The sequence below is a fragment of the Equus asinus genome, chromosome 22 (assembly GCF_041296235.1).
Source record: "Equus asinus isolate D_3611 breed Donkey chromosome 22, EquAss-T2T_v2, whole genome shotgun sequence".
Taxonomy (NCBI): Eukaryota; Metazoa; Chordata; class Mammalia; order Perissodactyla; family Equidae; genus Equus; species Equus asinus.
Window position 1 is genome coordinate 29,411,937 of NC_091811.1, and position 13,451 is coordinate 29,425,387.

The window sequence follows — 13,451 nt, forward strand, 5'->3', positions numbered from 1 at the left end:
CTATGTAGCTTGTGTATAGTGTTAAATTTTTAAATGCATTATGTAAAGCAGTATTGTATTTCAGGTAACAGACTCAGAGAGAGAGGTTAAAGAACACATCACCTACGTCATTAACAATGTCATTAAGAGCTCGGATTTAAGTCAAGGTCTCCTCATTCCAGCTCAAAGTCTCTTTTCATGACATGCTACACATATCTACCTGCCCTCTGGGCCATGTAGAAAGCAAGTTTGTATATTGAGCATAAGGCAATACTACAGTAATTGAGCTGGCAAAAAAATGAGATAGCTTCATCCAGCTCCTATAGAAAAGGGTCATATAAAGTAGATAAGTTATCAATTCATTGAATGAACAAGCTCATCTGTTGCCAGTGTGATCCTCCAGGCTATGCTTTCACTTTCTCTCTCTCAGAGCTGAGATCATTTTCGTCGTGAGGAAGCCCTCTTCAAATAAGTAAAAGCAAGGTATAATTCTCTTGGGGCTTAGAAAGAAAAAGTGATATAATAGTCATTTCCTAACTAGAAAGGGATTGTAATTTCTAACTGAATTATTACTTTTTTTCCAAGTTTATAATCTGACGGGATGATATACAGATAATCATAGCAAAAAATGAATCATTATAACTATTTAGGCATAAAACTACTTGAACTGTTATCAGCTCTTAGCAATAGTCCTTTTATAACACAACTTGTCTATTTTTAAGTTATTAACTATGATTTACTTTTCTGTTAGATGGAATATTTTCAAGAATTATTTTCAGCTATTGAATAAGGGTGATGTGCATCTTTGAACTTTTAATTTACACAAAAATGTTTCTTTTCCTGACAACTTCATTTTCTATTTCTAAATATTTTCCATTTTTTGTAATTTTTTCTTCTCGAGTTATTTAGAAATATTTTTGAAGTTGAAAACGTATGAGTTCTTTTCTAAATTACTCTCTTTTTACTGATATTTAACTACGTTGGGATCAGAGAAAATACTCTATGTGATACTGACTTTGAATATGTTTAAAATTGCCAAATATGTGTTCAATTTCCATAAGCAATACATGTCCTTGAAAAGAATGTGTAATTTCCATTTATTAAATTTAATATTATATATATTCATTACATCAAGCTAGTTAACTTTTTTCAAATCCTCTACATGCTTAATGATATTTCTGTCTAATTGATCTATAAATCATGAGAGTTCTATTAAATCCTTCCTTTAAGCAGGTGGATTTGTCAGTTCCTTTTGTAGCACTACAATGTGTAGTGGTATCAATTGGAAGGAATAGTTTTAGTACATATCTGAGATACCCACCAGGTCAATTGAATCTTTTATTTCTATAAAGTGCTCCTCTTCAAATTCAGACATTTTTTTTTTTTGCTGGTAGGCCTGTTTTGTCTGTTTTTAATATAACTTCACCAGTTTTTTGTTGTTGTTGTTACTATTTGCCTGGTATATCCCTTTTTGTCCTTTCAATTTTAAGCAATCCTTATCCTGGCATATCTGGTATGTCTCTAGTAAACCTGATTAGCTTGTTTTTTCCTTTTTTAACACAATGTAACAATCTAGAGGTTTCATATGAAATATTCAGACTATTTGCATTTTTGTGCTTCTGATATACGTTTTCATTTCTACCATTTTAGAGAATGTTTATATTTATCATTTTCTGTGTTTTTCCCTCCACTGTTGTACCTTCTTCCAAACTGATCGAGTGTTGTTGTTGTTGTTGTCATTTTTTTTCTCTTTTTGCCAATAGAAAGATATGCCTTCTATTATCTTAGTGGCTACATCTAAAAATTTAACATGCATTCTTGAAAAATCTAAAGTTATCTACGTCTCTACTTCCTCCTGGACAATACAAATAACTTTTAAAATTTGGATCACTCAAACCAAATTTACATAGCCTTGTGGTCTAATATTTAATTATATCTAATGTATTTTGATCTCCAAAGTAGAAATTATTATTGTTTATGCAGCCAGTGTCCATTTAGAATTATCCATATATTTACTGCAATCTTTACCCACCATTACTTTATGAGAACGTTTTTATTTTGTTTTACTTCTTCAAAGAGTTTTGCTGAATATTGGCTTATGTTCCTCATCTGATTTTTCCTGATCATGTTGGTTTTCTCTTTTGTTGTGATATTTTTGCTTAGGTCCCATTCCCATTCTGATTCCTCTCTTGTAATTGTGCATCTTTGAATAAGGAATGATGCTTTCTGAGACAGCTATGCCTAGGAGAACTGTCTATGAGGGAAACCAAGAAAATTAGCTGTGTGAGCAGACAGCCTGAATTTAGACTTGCTGTTTCAGAACTTTCTCATCAACTCTCTACCTTTTAGGTAAACATCCTCTGAGATAGAAATCCATCCTACCGGGCTTATAGTGAAAGTTGGAACGTCAGGGTCAGCTTGGCTATGACAAGGCGTTTGCTTGTCTTTAACTGATTAAAATGTGTCACAACTTTTTTCTCCTCTATCTTTTAAGACTACAAGTCTGTTCTCTAAAAGTATATATGGAGTGTCTACACACTTGCTCACTCAGCAGCCCTTTCCCTCAATTATTTTGAGAGTTCTTTTTCTTAGGGTCTTAATGCTGGTGTTCTTCTCCCACAGTATTGAGATAATTCTGTAAGCTCGGACTGGTTATTTATTCATTGCGTGTGTGCATGCATGTGTGTGTGTTTATATGTTTGCATATACAGTGCATAACTGTGTACTCAACCTTCAAGAAGAAAGGGTTATCTAGTGAAATTAGTGATATGTGTATTTTCCTTTGATCTGTACTCTGACCCCTTGGACTTTAGTTGAATTTCCTCAGATGTACCCTATTTTCCTGTTTCTAATGAGCTTTTAATTTATCCAAGTCTAAGGAACTGAAATGAAATAATTATATACATCCACACTCAGTTTCCGATTATCTGAGTACATCATTCCACACGCATGCACATGTATACATGCATACACACACATACATGCTTAGCAAAAACTGCTGTCAGGAGGTTTTTAATCTTTGTCTCAAACTTATAGTGATCTTATATAAGAATACTGTACCTTCTTCATTGCAATTCACCATTATTAGCCATTCCTTACTACTACTTTATACCGCATTATTTTCACTTGCTTGGAGGCTCAGAATTGAAGAAGGAAAAAGAAGTCTCCTTCTCTAATATGTGTATAACATTCAGAATCACTTGCCTGATTCATTTTCGAGACTTTCAGCACCATATAAGGAAGACTATGACTGTGACATTCACAGTCATATCTCTAGTATCTAGCATGGTGACTAGCATAGAATTGGTGTCCAATAAACATTTATTTTATGAATAAGAGGACACAAACTTTGATTGCCTCAAAGAAGAAAATTCACACAACACTGATACAATTTTTTTTCTGATCCTTGAGACAGAGAATAGAGTAGAGGCCTTCTCTATGCCTTTCATAGGACTTATCTTAATTTTCTCTTCACTAAATCTTCACGTATCTGGCCTTTTTGGTGGCAAAACACTCTGCGTTAGTAAATTGTCATTTCACTGTTTGTATTAATTTTCATTAATTTGTTTCAATTTCCAAGACTTTGCCCGCTAAATATCTTTGCTATTTCAAATTATTTTTAAATCTCTACTTGAGAGTTACCAAATAATTTTCTATTGCTAAATGTAACAATTAAAATATACATACACTATTTCTTAAAATCATAAAACCATAAATAGCGTCCAAAATAAAAAGTAAAGCTGAAAACCTTTGCGATATATATTTTGAAAGGACAGTACTTGGTTCGTTAGTCTTCATACAGTACAATGCCATACAATTATTTTTTAGCTTCATGCTTTGTTTGTTACTACCAATCAAGAATTTCTTATAATACTAGTTTTCCAAAATATTATGTCAAAATCATTGGCTTCAGGAGTAGGTTGTTGAGTTGATCTTTTAAAATATATAACCCTTTTTTCTGATTATAAGAGTTGATCCCAACTCTTCCCCTTCCTAGCTATATGAACTCTGTAAGATGCTTACATTCTTTGTTCCTCAGTTTCCTTTAAAAATGAAGATAATAACAATGCTTACTCAAAGGACTGTCGTGAGGCTTAAGTTCTATGTGAGGATTAAATAAGTTAAAAATAGAAAACACTTAGAATAATGCACTGCACATTCTAAGTTAGCACTCAATAAGTGTTCGTAATTGTTGTAGTTATTAAATTGTATTTTTTTCCTATTCAGCATTTTTCAGAATGTGTTCTGATGGACAATCTTCCAGAAACTATCAATGAGTGTGCCTGGAAGAGGGTGGCCATGTCTGGGCTTTCATTCTCCTATCAACAGGACATAGAGTTCTGCTTATGGTCCAGTCTGGGCTAATCTTAATAATTCACCCTCTGCCTACCACTGACCCCTGTGATTTACCCAAGGGATATGCATACGATCCAAGCCAGGTCAATCAGATTCCTGCTTTAAGTTTTTGAACTGACATCATTTGTTATGCAGGAAGGACATGTTTCCCAGAAGCCTCTGCCCTTATTTTCCATCTTGGAGGTAAAATCCATTTTGCTGTAGAAAACACAGAAGCCGATATACTTAGAGAAGAAAAGATCAAAGAGAGAAAGAGAGGCTTAGTTGTGACAGAGGTGATGTCTGCAGTTCACCTCATATTACCTTTTGCATTGACTTCAGCCACTTGTGACCAAGAGTCCTGGCCAAAACAAAAGGGATCTCAAAAAGTATCCTGAGTAAATTAGTTTGTAAAGTACTGCAAACTATAGCCCTTCCTTGAAATTTTACAAGGCACGCTATATTTTCACAAAGCATGGGAAAGCCTCTATGCACTAGAGGCTGACACACCTTACTGTAAGTCAGCAATTCTCAATCCTATTTGGGCATTTTTTCCTGACAACTTCTTATAACAAAAGACAAACTTCTGTTTCACTGTGGTTTAGGAATCCCTGATATAGGATTCTCACGATTTCACATTTTAGATCTTTATTCCCTATAGAATTTACTTTACAGTTGTAATACATATTTAGTGGTGTTAAGATTTTATTTAACCAAATGATTAACCAGGTATGCCTGCCCCAACTATTAAGTAACCCAACATTTCTTTCACGTCTAACTTAAACTAAAAATTGATATATGCTAGGGTTTATTAATTTGTTTTCTCTTCTGCTTTTTCAACACGTGTCTATAACTGCTCAACAGGCATTGTTTTAATAATTATGTCTTTAAAATATGTATCTCTTTTCATATATAAACCCCTACTAATATTTTTTCTGTTCTTTACTTTCCCAAAAGTGCCTTAGAATCAGCCTGTCAATTTCCCAGTTAAAGGTATTGAATTAAATTTATAAATTCTCCCAAAGTTTATTTATATTTTTACAAATTTACATCTTCTCATGTTGAAATATGATGTCTCCACATTTTCTAAGGATTTAAAATTCTGCAGACATAAACATATCATCTATAAATAACAGTCCTCCCCTCCTTTCTAATGGTTACATCCTCATTTATCTTATTGCATCAGCTAGAATTTCTAAAATAATGTGATAGAATCATTATCCTATTTTTGATTTGAAGGAGAAAGCTCATAGTGTTTCTTCATTAAATAAAATTTGGTTGTTAGTGTATGCAAATCATTTTTTATCTGTTTAAGCACGTTCTTTTCATTTGTAGTTCACTATTTAAAAAATCATGAATGGATAAAAAATCCAAAAAAGTTTTCTTCTGCTATGATTTATTGATGAATTATTTATTAGAAGATTCAATCTTGGGCAGACGAAAAAGGAAAAACATATAAAACATAAATATAGAATTTAATATTAATAAATTGAGCTGGTTACAAAATCCCAGCCGTGTCATTTAATTCCCCTTAAAAAATGTACACACACACAGGCCTTTATTTGATACATAAAAGGGTCAAAAAAAGGCTCTTGATGCTTTTAGCCCTATATTCTTTTTTCTGATACTAGACTAGTATTGCCTATCCTGCTTCATTTTGTTGGTGTGAGTGTTTGTGTGTGTGTGTGTGTGCATGTATGTTTGAGTAACATACTTGGCAATACCTTTCTCTTAACTTTGATACTTTTTATGTTTCTGTTTCAAAAAAATACACAATCGAAAATTATATATTTGCATAATTTTTTAATCCAGTTAGCTACTTATATTTACTGTCATTAGAGATGCCATTGATCCTACTTGCCTCATTCTGTTTTCTGTTTTTATTACATAATTTTAATTTCCTGTTTTCTGGCTGATTATAATGTAAATGTCATCAAATTTTGATTCTGCTAGTGTTTTGAAAATTATACATGCTGTTTTTCAACTAATAAGTCTCTGTAATACATAATATAATATAATTTAACAATTACATACAAATAAATATATATTAACTCAGTTTTTCTTAATCATCTGTGAAAAGAAAACAGTGTATTTTAATCCCCTTTCCTCTTGTAAGACAGAAAATTTAGCATGCCTTTCAGTTTTGGTTGAAATAGTCTATGATTTTTTCGCCTACTTTCTCAAAACTGAGTAGTTTTTAAAATTATTATATTTAAAATTGTGTTTGCAATAATTATTTAGACTAAGTCAATGTTAATTGATTTTTAATACTTGTTCTCAGTTCCTATTCTTGAAATCTTATTTTGATTAAAATTTTGCAGCTGACATACCTTTTCCATTAGAAGGTACAAAGATTCCTGAGCACCGACATACCTGCAAATATGTTTCAGCTGCTCTCACATATAAAGGGCAAACTGAATGCTTGGTATAAAACATATTTACCCTCAAAACTATGTAGCTCTTTTTCCCTTGTCTTAAGACGTGGATGTTTAAAGTTGAAGTCTATGTCCAGGCTAACTTTTCTTTTTCTTTCCCCCATCTCCCTCCTCTTTCTCCATCTCCTTCTTCTTTTAGGTGGGTAAATGCTTTATTTTTAAAACTTAAAAGTTTGAGTATTTTTTCCTGGTTTTGCGTGTATGTACCATATGTGTATGCAGGACTGATATGCACATTCAGAGCTTTATTCAGCCTAGTTAGATTTTCTTTTGCAATCTTCCATGTTACTCTTTCTATTTGTTCCATTTTATTTTCAGAATTTCAGTAATATGGTGTTAGATGTCCTTTCTCTCACTGTTGCAATTGCAATAGTACCCTTCATTGATTTCCATCAGTAGTTCCTTTTCCTTTGTATTCAGAGTGTTTCTCAATGTCTATTGCAAAATTTTGTTTTCTGCTGTGTCAACTCTGCTTTTAATGAATATTTTCAATGTGTGACTGAATTTTTAGTTTCTTTACATACAATAGCTCATTAGCTCCATTTTTATTAACATCTCCCTCTCATCCAATTTCCTCTATATCTTTTTTCTTCATTTTATTGTTATATTGTTTTCTATTTTTTATATCTCATTTAATCAAACATATGGTTTCTTAATTTTATAAAATACATATAGCTTATGACTTTATAATATTTACTTACGTATACCATAGCGCATATTTTTCAGAAGTAATCTCTCCTTTTGTATCTCACTTGTTACAATCATTTTATTTCTTGCAGAATATTTTCACATCACCTCTGTTGATTTTTTTCCAATTATCCTTTAGGAATGAAGTTTCTATACAGTGATTACTCATAAATAATGTCTATAGCTTCTTTTTGTTCCTCTCATTGTTTACCTGGTTGCTGTTAGAACTCATTTGTCAGATATTTAGATGGAGGAATGGTAAATGAGAACAGACTGTCTAATTACTGGTCACTAGTAGTCACTTAATGTCTCTAATGAAAAACTTTGAAATACAGGCATACCTTGTTTTATTGCCATTCACTTTATTGCACTTCATGGATATTGCGTTTTTTACAAATTGAAGGTTTGTGACAACCCAATATCGACCAAATCTATTGGCACCATTTTTACAACCAGTATTTACTCACTTCGTGTCTCTGTGTCATGTTTTGGCACTTCTCACAATACTTAAAACTTTTTCATTATTATTATATTTGTTATGGAGATCTGTGATTGGTGATCTTCAATGTTACTATTGTCATTGTTTTTGGGTGCCACAAACTGTGCGCCCATGTAAGAAGGCAAACTTAATCAATAATGTTTGTATTCTTACTGCTCCACTGACCAGTTGTTCCCCTGTCTCTCTTTCTCTCCTCAGGCCTCACTATTCCAGGAGACACAGCAATATTGCAATTAAGCCGATTAATAACCCTGTAATAGCCTCTGAGTGTTCAAATGAAAGGCAGAGTCACACACCTCTCATTTTACTTATTTTTTATTTTTTATTAAGGTTATGATAGTTAACAACCTTCTGAAATTTCAGTTGTACATTATTATTTATCAGTCATATTATAGGTGCACCACTTCACCCTTTGTGACCATTCCCCACCCCACCTTTCTTAGTGAGCATGGCTAAAGTTTTGTCAATTTTGTTTATTTTCTCAAAGAACCAGCACTTTGTTTCATTGATCCTTCCTACTGTCTTTTTTTGTTTTGATTTCATTAATTTCTGCTCTGATTTTTACGATTTCTCTCCTTCTACTGACTTTGGGCTTTGTTTGTTCTTCTTTTCCTAATTTTGTTAGGTGTACTTTGAGCTTGCTTATTTGAGACTTTTCTTGTTTATTGAGGTGAGCCTTATTGTGATGAATTTCCCTCTTAGGACCGCTTTTGCTGCATCCCAAATGAGTTGATATGGTGTGTTTCCATTTTCATTTGTCTCTAGACAATATTTGATTTCTTCTTTGATTTCTTCAATGGTCCATTGATAGTTCAGTAGCTTGTTGTTTAATCTCCACATCTTTTCCCCTTTCCCAGCTTTATTCTTGTAGTTGATTTCTAGTTTCATAGCATTATGGTTGGAAAAGATGCTTGATATTATTTTAGTCCTCTTAAATTTGTTGAGGCTTGCTTTGTTTCCCAACATATGGCTTATGCTTGAGAATGTTCCATGCACACTTGAGAAGAATGTGTAACCTGCTGTTTTTGGATGGAGCATTAAGTCCATCTATCTAGCTTTTCATTTAATTCTACAATTTCCTTGTTGACTTTCTGTCTGGATTATCTATCCATTTGTGTTAGAGGAGTGTTGAGGTCCCCTACTATTATCATATTGTTGTTGATATCTCCTTTTAGTTTTGTTGATAGTTGCTTTATGTACTTTGATGTTCCTGTGTTGGATGCATATATGTCTTCTTGATGGGATGCCCCTTTTATCATTATAAACTGCCCCTCTTTGTCTCTCTTTTGCTGTTGTGACTTTAAATCTACTTTGTCCGATATAAGTATGGTGACACTTGCTTTCTTATGTTCACTATTAGCTTGGAGTATCATCTTCCATTCCTTCACTCTGAGTCTATGTTTGCCTTTGGGGCTGAGGTGTGTTTCCTGGAGGCAGCATATTGTTGGTTCTTGTTCTTTAATCCATCCTGCCACTCTATGTGTTTTGATTGCAGAATTCAATCCATTTGCATTTAGAGTGATTACTGAAATGTGGAGGCCTAATGCTGCCATTTTATTGCTCATTTTCTGGTTCTCCTGCATTTCCTTTGTTTCTCATCCTGTGAATTTTGGACCACCAATTCAGTTAAGTTGTTTTCTATGTTGGTTTTCTTCTTATTTGCAATTTGTGTCTCTGTTCTAATTATTTGTTTAGTGGTTACCATGTGGTTTATATAAAACATCTCATAAATGAGATAGTCCATTTTCTGATAGCCTCACATTTCCTTAGACTAAGCTGGTTCCATCCCTTTCCTCTCTCTCTTCTTGGTTGTTATTGTCACATCTTTTCTTCTTCTTGTGTTGTGAGTTGGTAGCTAAAATGACAAGATTATATTTATTCTTGTTGTTTGCCTTCTCTTTATCTTGGAAGTGTTATACTTAAGCATTTGCTAACCTGTTCTGATGGAGCACTGCAATTTTCTGATTTTGTCTTTCTGCTTATCTCCTTTGATCAGGGTTTTGTAACCCTTTTCCTTTTTTTTTGTTAAGGTATGAGGACCTTCCTGAGCATTTCTTTGGGGGCAGGGGTCTTGTGGTGATGAACTCCCTTAACTTTTGTATATCTGGGAAAGTTTTTATTTCTCCGTCATAGCTGAAGGATATTTTTGCTGGATGGAGTATTCTTGGCTGCAAGATTTTGTCTTTCAGAGTTTTGAATATATCATTCCACTCTCTCCTAGCTTGTAAGGTATGTGCTGAGAAATCTGCTGACAGCCTGATAGTGGTTCCTTTGTAGGTTATTTTCTTCTGCTTTGCTGCTCTTAATATTTTCTCTTTGTCATTGACTTTTTCAAGCTTCACTACTATATGCCTTGGGGTTGGTCTTTTTACATTGATAAAATTTGGAGCTTTATTATCTTCTGTCACATGGATTTCCAGCTCTCTCCCCAGGTTTGGCAAGTTCTCAGCTATTATTTCTTTGAACAAGCTTTCTCCTCCATTCTCCTTCTCTTCGCCCTCCGAGATACCTATAATCCTTATGTTGCATTTCCTAATTGAGTCAAATAGTTCTTGGGGAGTTTCCTCATTTTTTTTTCAGTCTTAGTTCTCTCTCCTCCTCTATCTGAATCATTTCTATATTCCTATCCTCCAAACTGCTAGTCCTTTCCTCCATATTATCAGCTCTACTGTTCAGAGAGTTCAGATTTTTCTTAATCTCCTCAATTGTGTTTTTCATTTCCAACTTTTCCAATTGGTTCTTCTTTATAGTATCAAGCTCTTTTGTGATGTAGCTCCAGAAGTTGGTGAATTGTCTATCTACTTTCTCTTTTAAATCACTGAGGTTTTTAATGATAGCTATTTTGAATTCTTTGTCATTTAGTTTATAAATTTCTGTGTCTTCGGGATTGTTTTCTGGGTATTTGTCATTTTCGTTCTGTTCTGAAGATTTAATATATTTTTTTCATACTGCTTGTTAGTGTGGATTTGTATCTCCACAAAGAGATAGCGTTTCGTTACTGCTTCCACTTGCTGACACTGGGGAGGAAGGGGCAGCATCTGTGTAATCTGCACTGACAAGGATCCCTGTCAGCTGTTCCTGACCAAGCCCAGGCCCCTCCTTGGGATTACAGTGGCCCTGTGGGGTCTCCTGTCAACTGTGGGAACAATTACACTGGGGCTTCAGGTTGCTGGTGCCTGCTCCCACAGACCCACCTAGACATGCTCCCTCCTTAGGGATTGCAGCAGTCACAGCAGCTGGGAGCTGCTTCACCCAGACTTGTAGCTCTGCCTCAGTCTCTTCCTGCTGGATCTCACTTGCCCACTCTGGGCCACAGCAGAGCTATGGGCATGTTATGCAGCCACCAGTTCGCTTGCCTACCTGTGTCAATTCTGCTCTTAGGTCGCCCAGCCTTTGTACTTGGTCACCTATCTCCACCTCCTCCCTGGGGCTAGTCAATCCACCTTCCAATGTATAGCAGCATGGCATTCTCAGGTGTCCTGAGGTGCTGTGTGAGTATCCTCTGTTGATCAATGAATGTCCATTTAGTTGTAGTTCAAAGGGAGAGAGACAAAGAAAACTGCTCACTCCCCTATGTTTCTTTGGGACTGTTTTTTTATAGCTCTCATCCAGGGGCTCAAGTAGATGGTATTCGTAGACATTACTGATGAAACTGAACAGGGAGTGTTCACAACTCTGATTTCTCTTGGCAGCTTCTGGATCTCCACATGCAGGGTCACACCCTTATTTTAAATCAAAAACTACAAATGATTAAGCTTAGTAAGAAAAAATGTTGAAAGTTGAGATAGGCCAAAAGCTAGGCCTCCTGCACAAGTTAGCCAGGTTGTGAATGCAAAGGAAAAGTTCTTGAAGGAAAGCAAAAGTGCTACTCCAGTGAACACCTGAATAATAAGAAAGCGAAACAGCTTTATTGCTGATAAGGGGAAAGTTTAAGTGGTCTGGATGGAAGATCAAGCCAGCCACAACATTCCCTTAAGCCAAAACCTAATCCGGAGCAAGGCCCTAACTCTCATCAATTCTATGAGGGCTGAGAGAGGTGAGGAAGCTGCAGAAGAGAATTTTGAGGCTAGCAGAGGTTGGTTCCTGAGATTTAAGGAAAGAAACCACTTTCATAACACAAAAGTACCAAGTGAAGCAGCAAGTGATGATGTCAAAACTGCAGCAAGTTATCCAGAAGATCATGCTAAGATAATTAAGAAGGTGGCTACACTGAACAACAGACTTTCAGTGTAGACAAAGTAGCCTTATAATGGAAAAAGATGCTATCTAGAACTTTCATAGCTAGAGAGAAATCAATGTCTGGCTTCAAAGTGTCAAAGGATGGGCTGACTCTCTTGTTAGGGGCTTATGCAGCTGGTGACTTCACGTTGAAGCGAATGCTCATTTACCATTCCAAAACTCCTAGGGTCATTAAGAATTATGTTAAATCTACTCTGCCTGTGCTCTATAAATGGAATAATAAGGTCTGGATGACAGCAAATCTGTTTACAACATGGTTTACTGAGTATTTTAAGCCCACTGTTGAGAACTACTGCTCAGAAAAAAAGATTCTTTTCAAAATAATACTGCTCATTGACTATGTGCCTGGTCACTCAAGAGCTCTGATGGAGATGTACTGTAAGATTAATGCTGTTTTCATGCCTGCTAACACAATATCCATTCTGCAGCCCATGGATCAAAGAGTAATTTCGACTTTCAAGTCTTATTATTTAAGACATACATATTGTAAGGCTATAGCTGCCATAGATAGTAATTCCACTGTTGGATCTGAGCAAAGTCAATTGAAAACCTTCTGGAAAGGATTTACCATTCTAGATGCCAATAAGACACCGTTTACCATTCTAGATGTTGTTATTCAAGGGAAGAGGAAAATATCAACATTAACAGGAGTTTGGAAGAAGTTGATTCCAGCTCTCATGGATGACTCTGAGGGGTTCAAGACTTCAGTGGAGAAGTAACTGTAGATGGGGTAGAAATAGCAAGGGAACTAGAATTAGAAGTGGAGCCTGAAGATGTGACTGAACTGCTGCAATCTCTTGATAAAACTTTAACAGATGAGGAGTTGCTTCTTATGGATGAGCAAAGAAAGTGGTTGCTTGAGACAGAAATTTACACCTAGTGAACATGCTGTGAAAACTGCTGAAATGACAACAAAGGATTTATTACATAAACTTAGTTGCAAAAGCAGTGACAGGATTTGAGAGGATTGACTCCAATTTTGAAAGAAGTTCTGTGGTTAATGTGTTCTATCAAACAGCATTGTATGCTACACAGAAATTGTTTGGGATAGGAAGACCCAGTTGATGCAGCAAACTTCATTGTTGTCTTATTCAAGAAATTGCCGCAGCCACCCTAACCTTCAGCAACCACCACCCTGATCAGACAGCAGTCGTCAACACTGAGGCAAGACCCTCCACCAGTAAAAAGATTACAACTCACTGAAGGCTCAGATGATGGTTAGCATTTTTTAGCAATAAAATACTTTTATTAAGGTACATGCATTGTTTTTCTAGACA

General features: G+C 35.1%; 1 protein-coding gene across 12 annotated transcripts in view; it reads left to right on the forward strand.

Annotated features, from left to right (window-relative positions):
• The window catches only part of PIK3C2G (phosphatidylinositol-4-phosphate 3-kinase catalytic subunit type 2 gamma), a 514,208-nt gene that overhangs the window by 168,466 nt on the left and 332,291 nt on the right, over positions 1-13,451 (forward strand). For 5 of the 12 annotated variants that reach the window (XR_011496940.1, XR_011496939.1, XM_070494350.1 and 2 more), the window contains exon 1: positions 190-462. The exons of 3 other annotated variants lie outside the window; for them this stretch is intronic. The gene's annotated coding sequence lies outside the window, so the exon portion shown is untranslated. Of the gene's footprint in view, positions 1-189; positions 463-13,451 lie in introns of those variants that run through there. 4 more of the 12 variants (XM_014829813.3, XM_070494349.1, XM_070494352.1 and 1 more) reach the window with 1 other exon arrangement.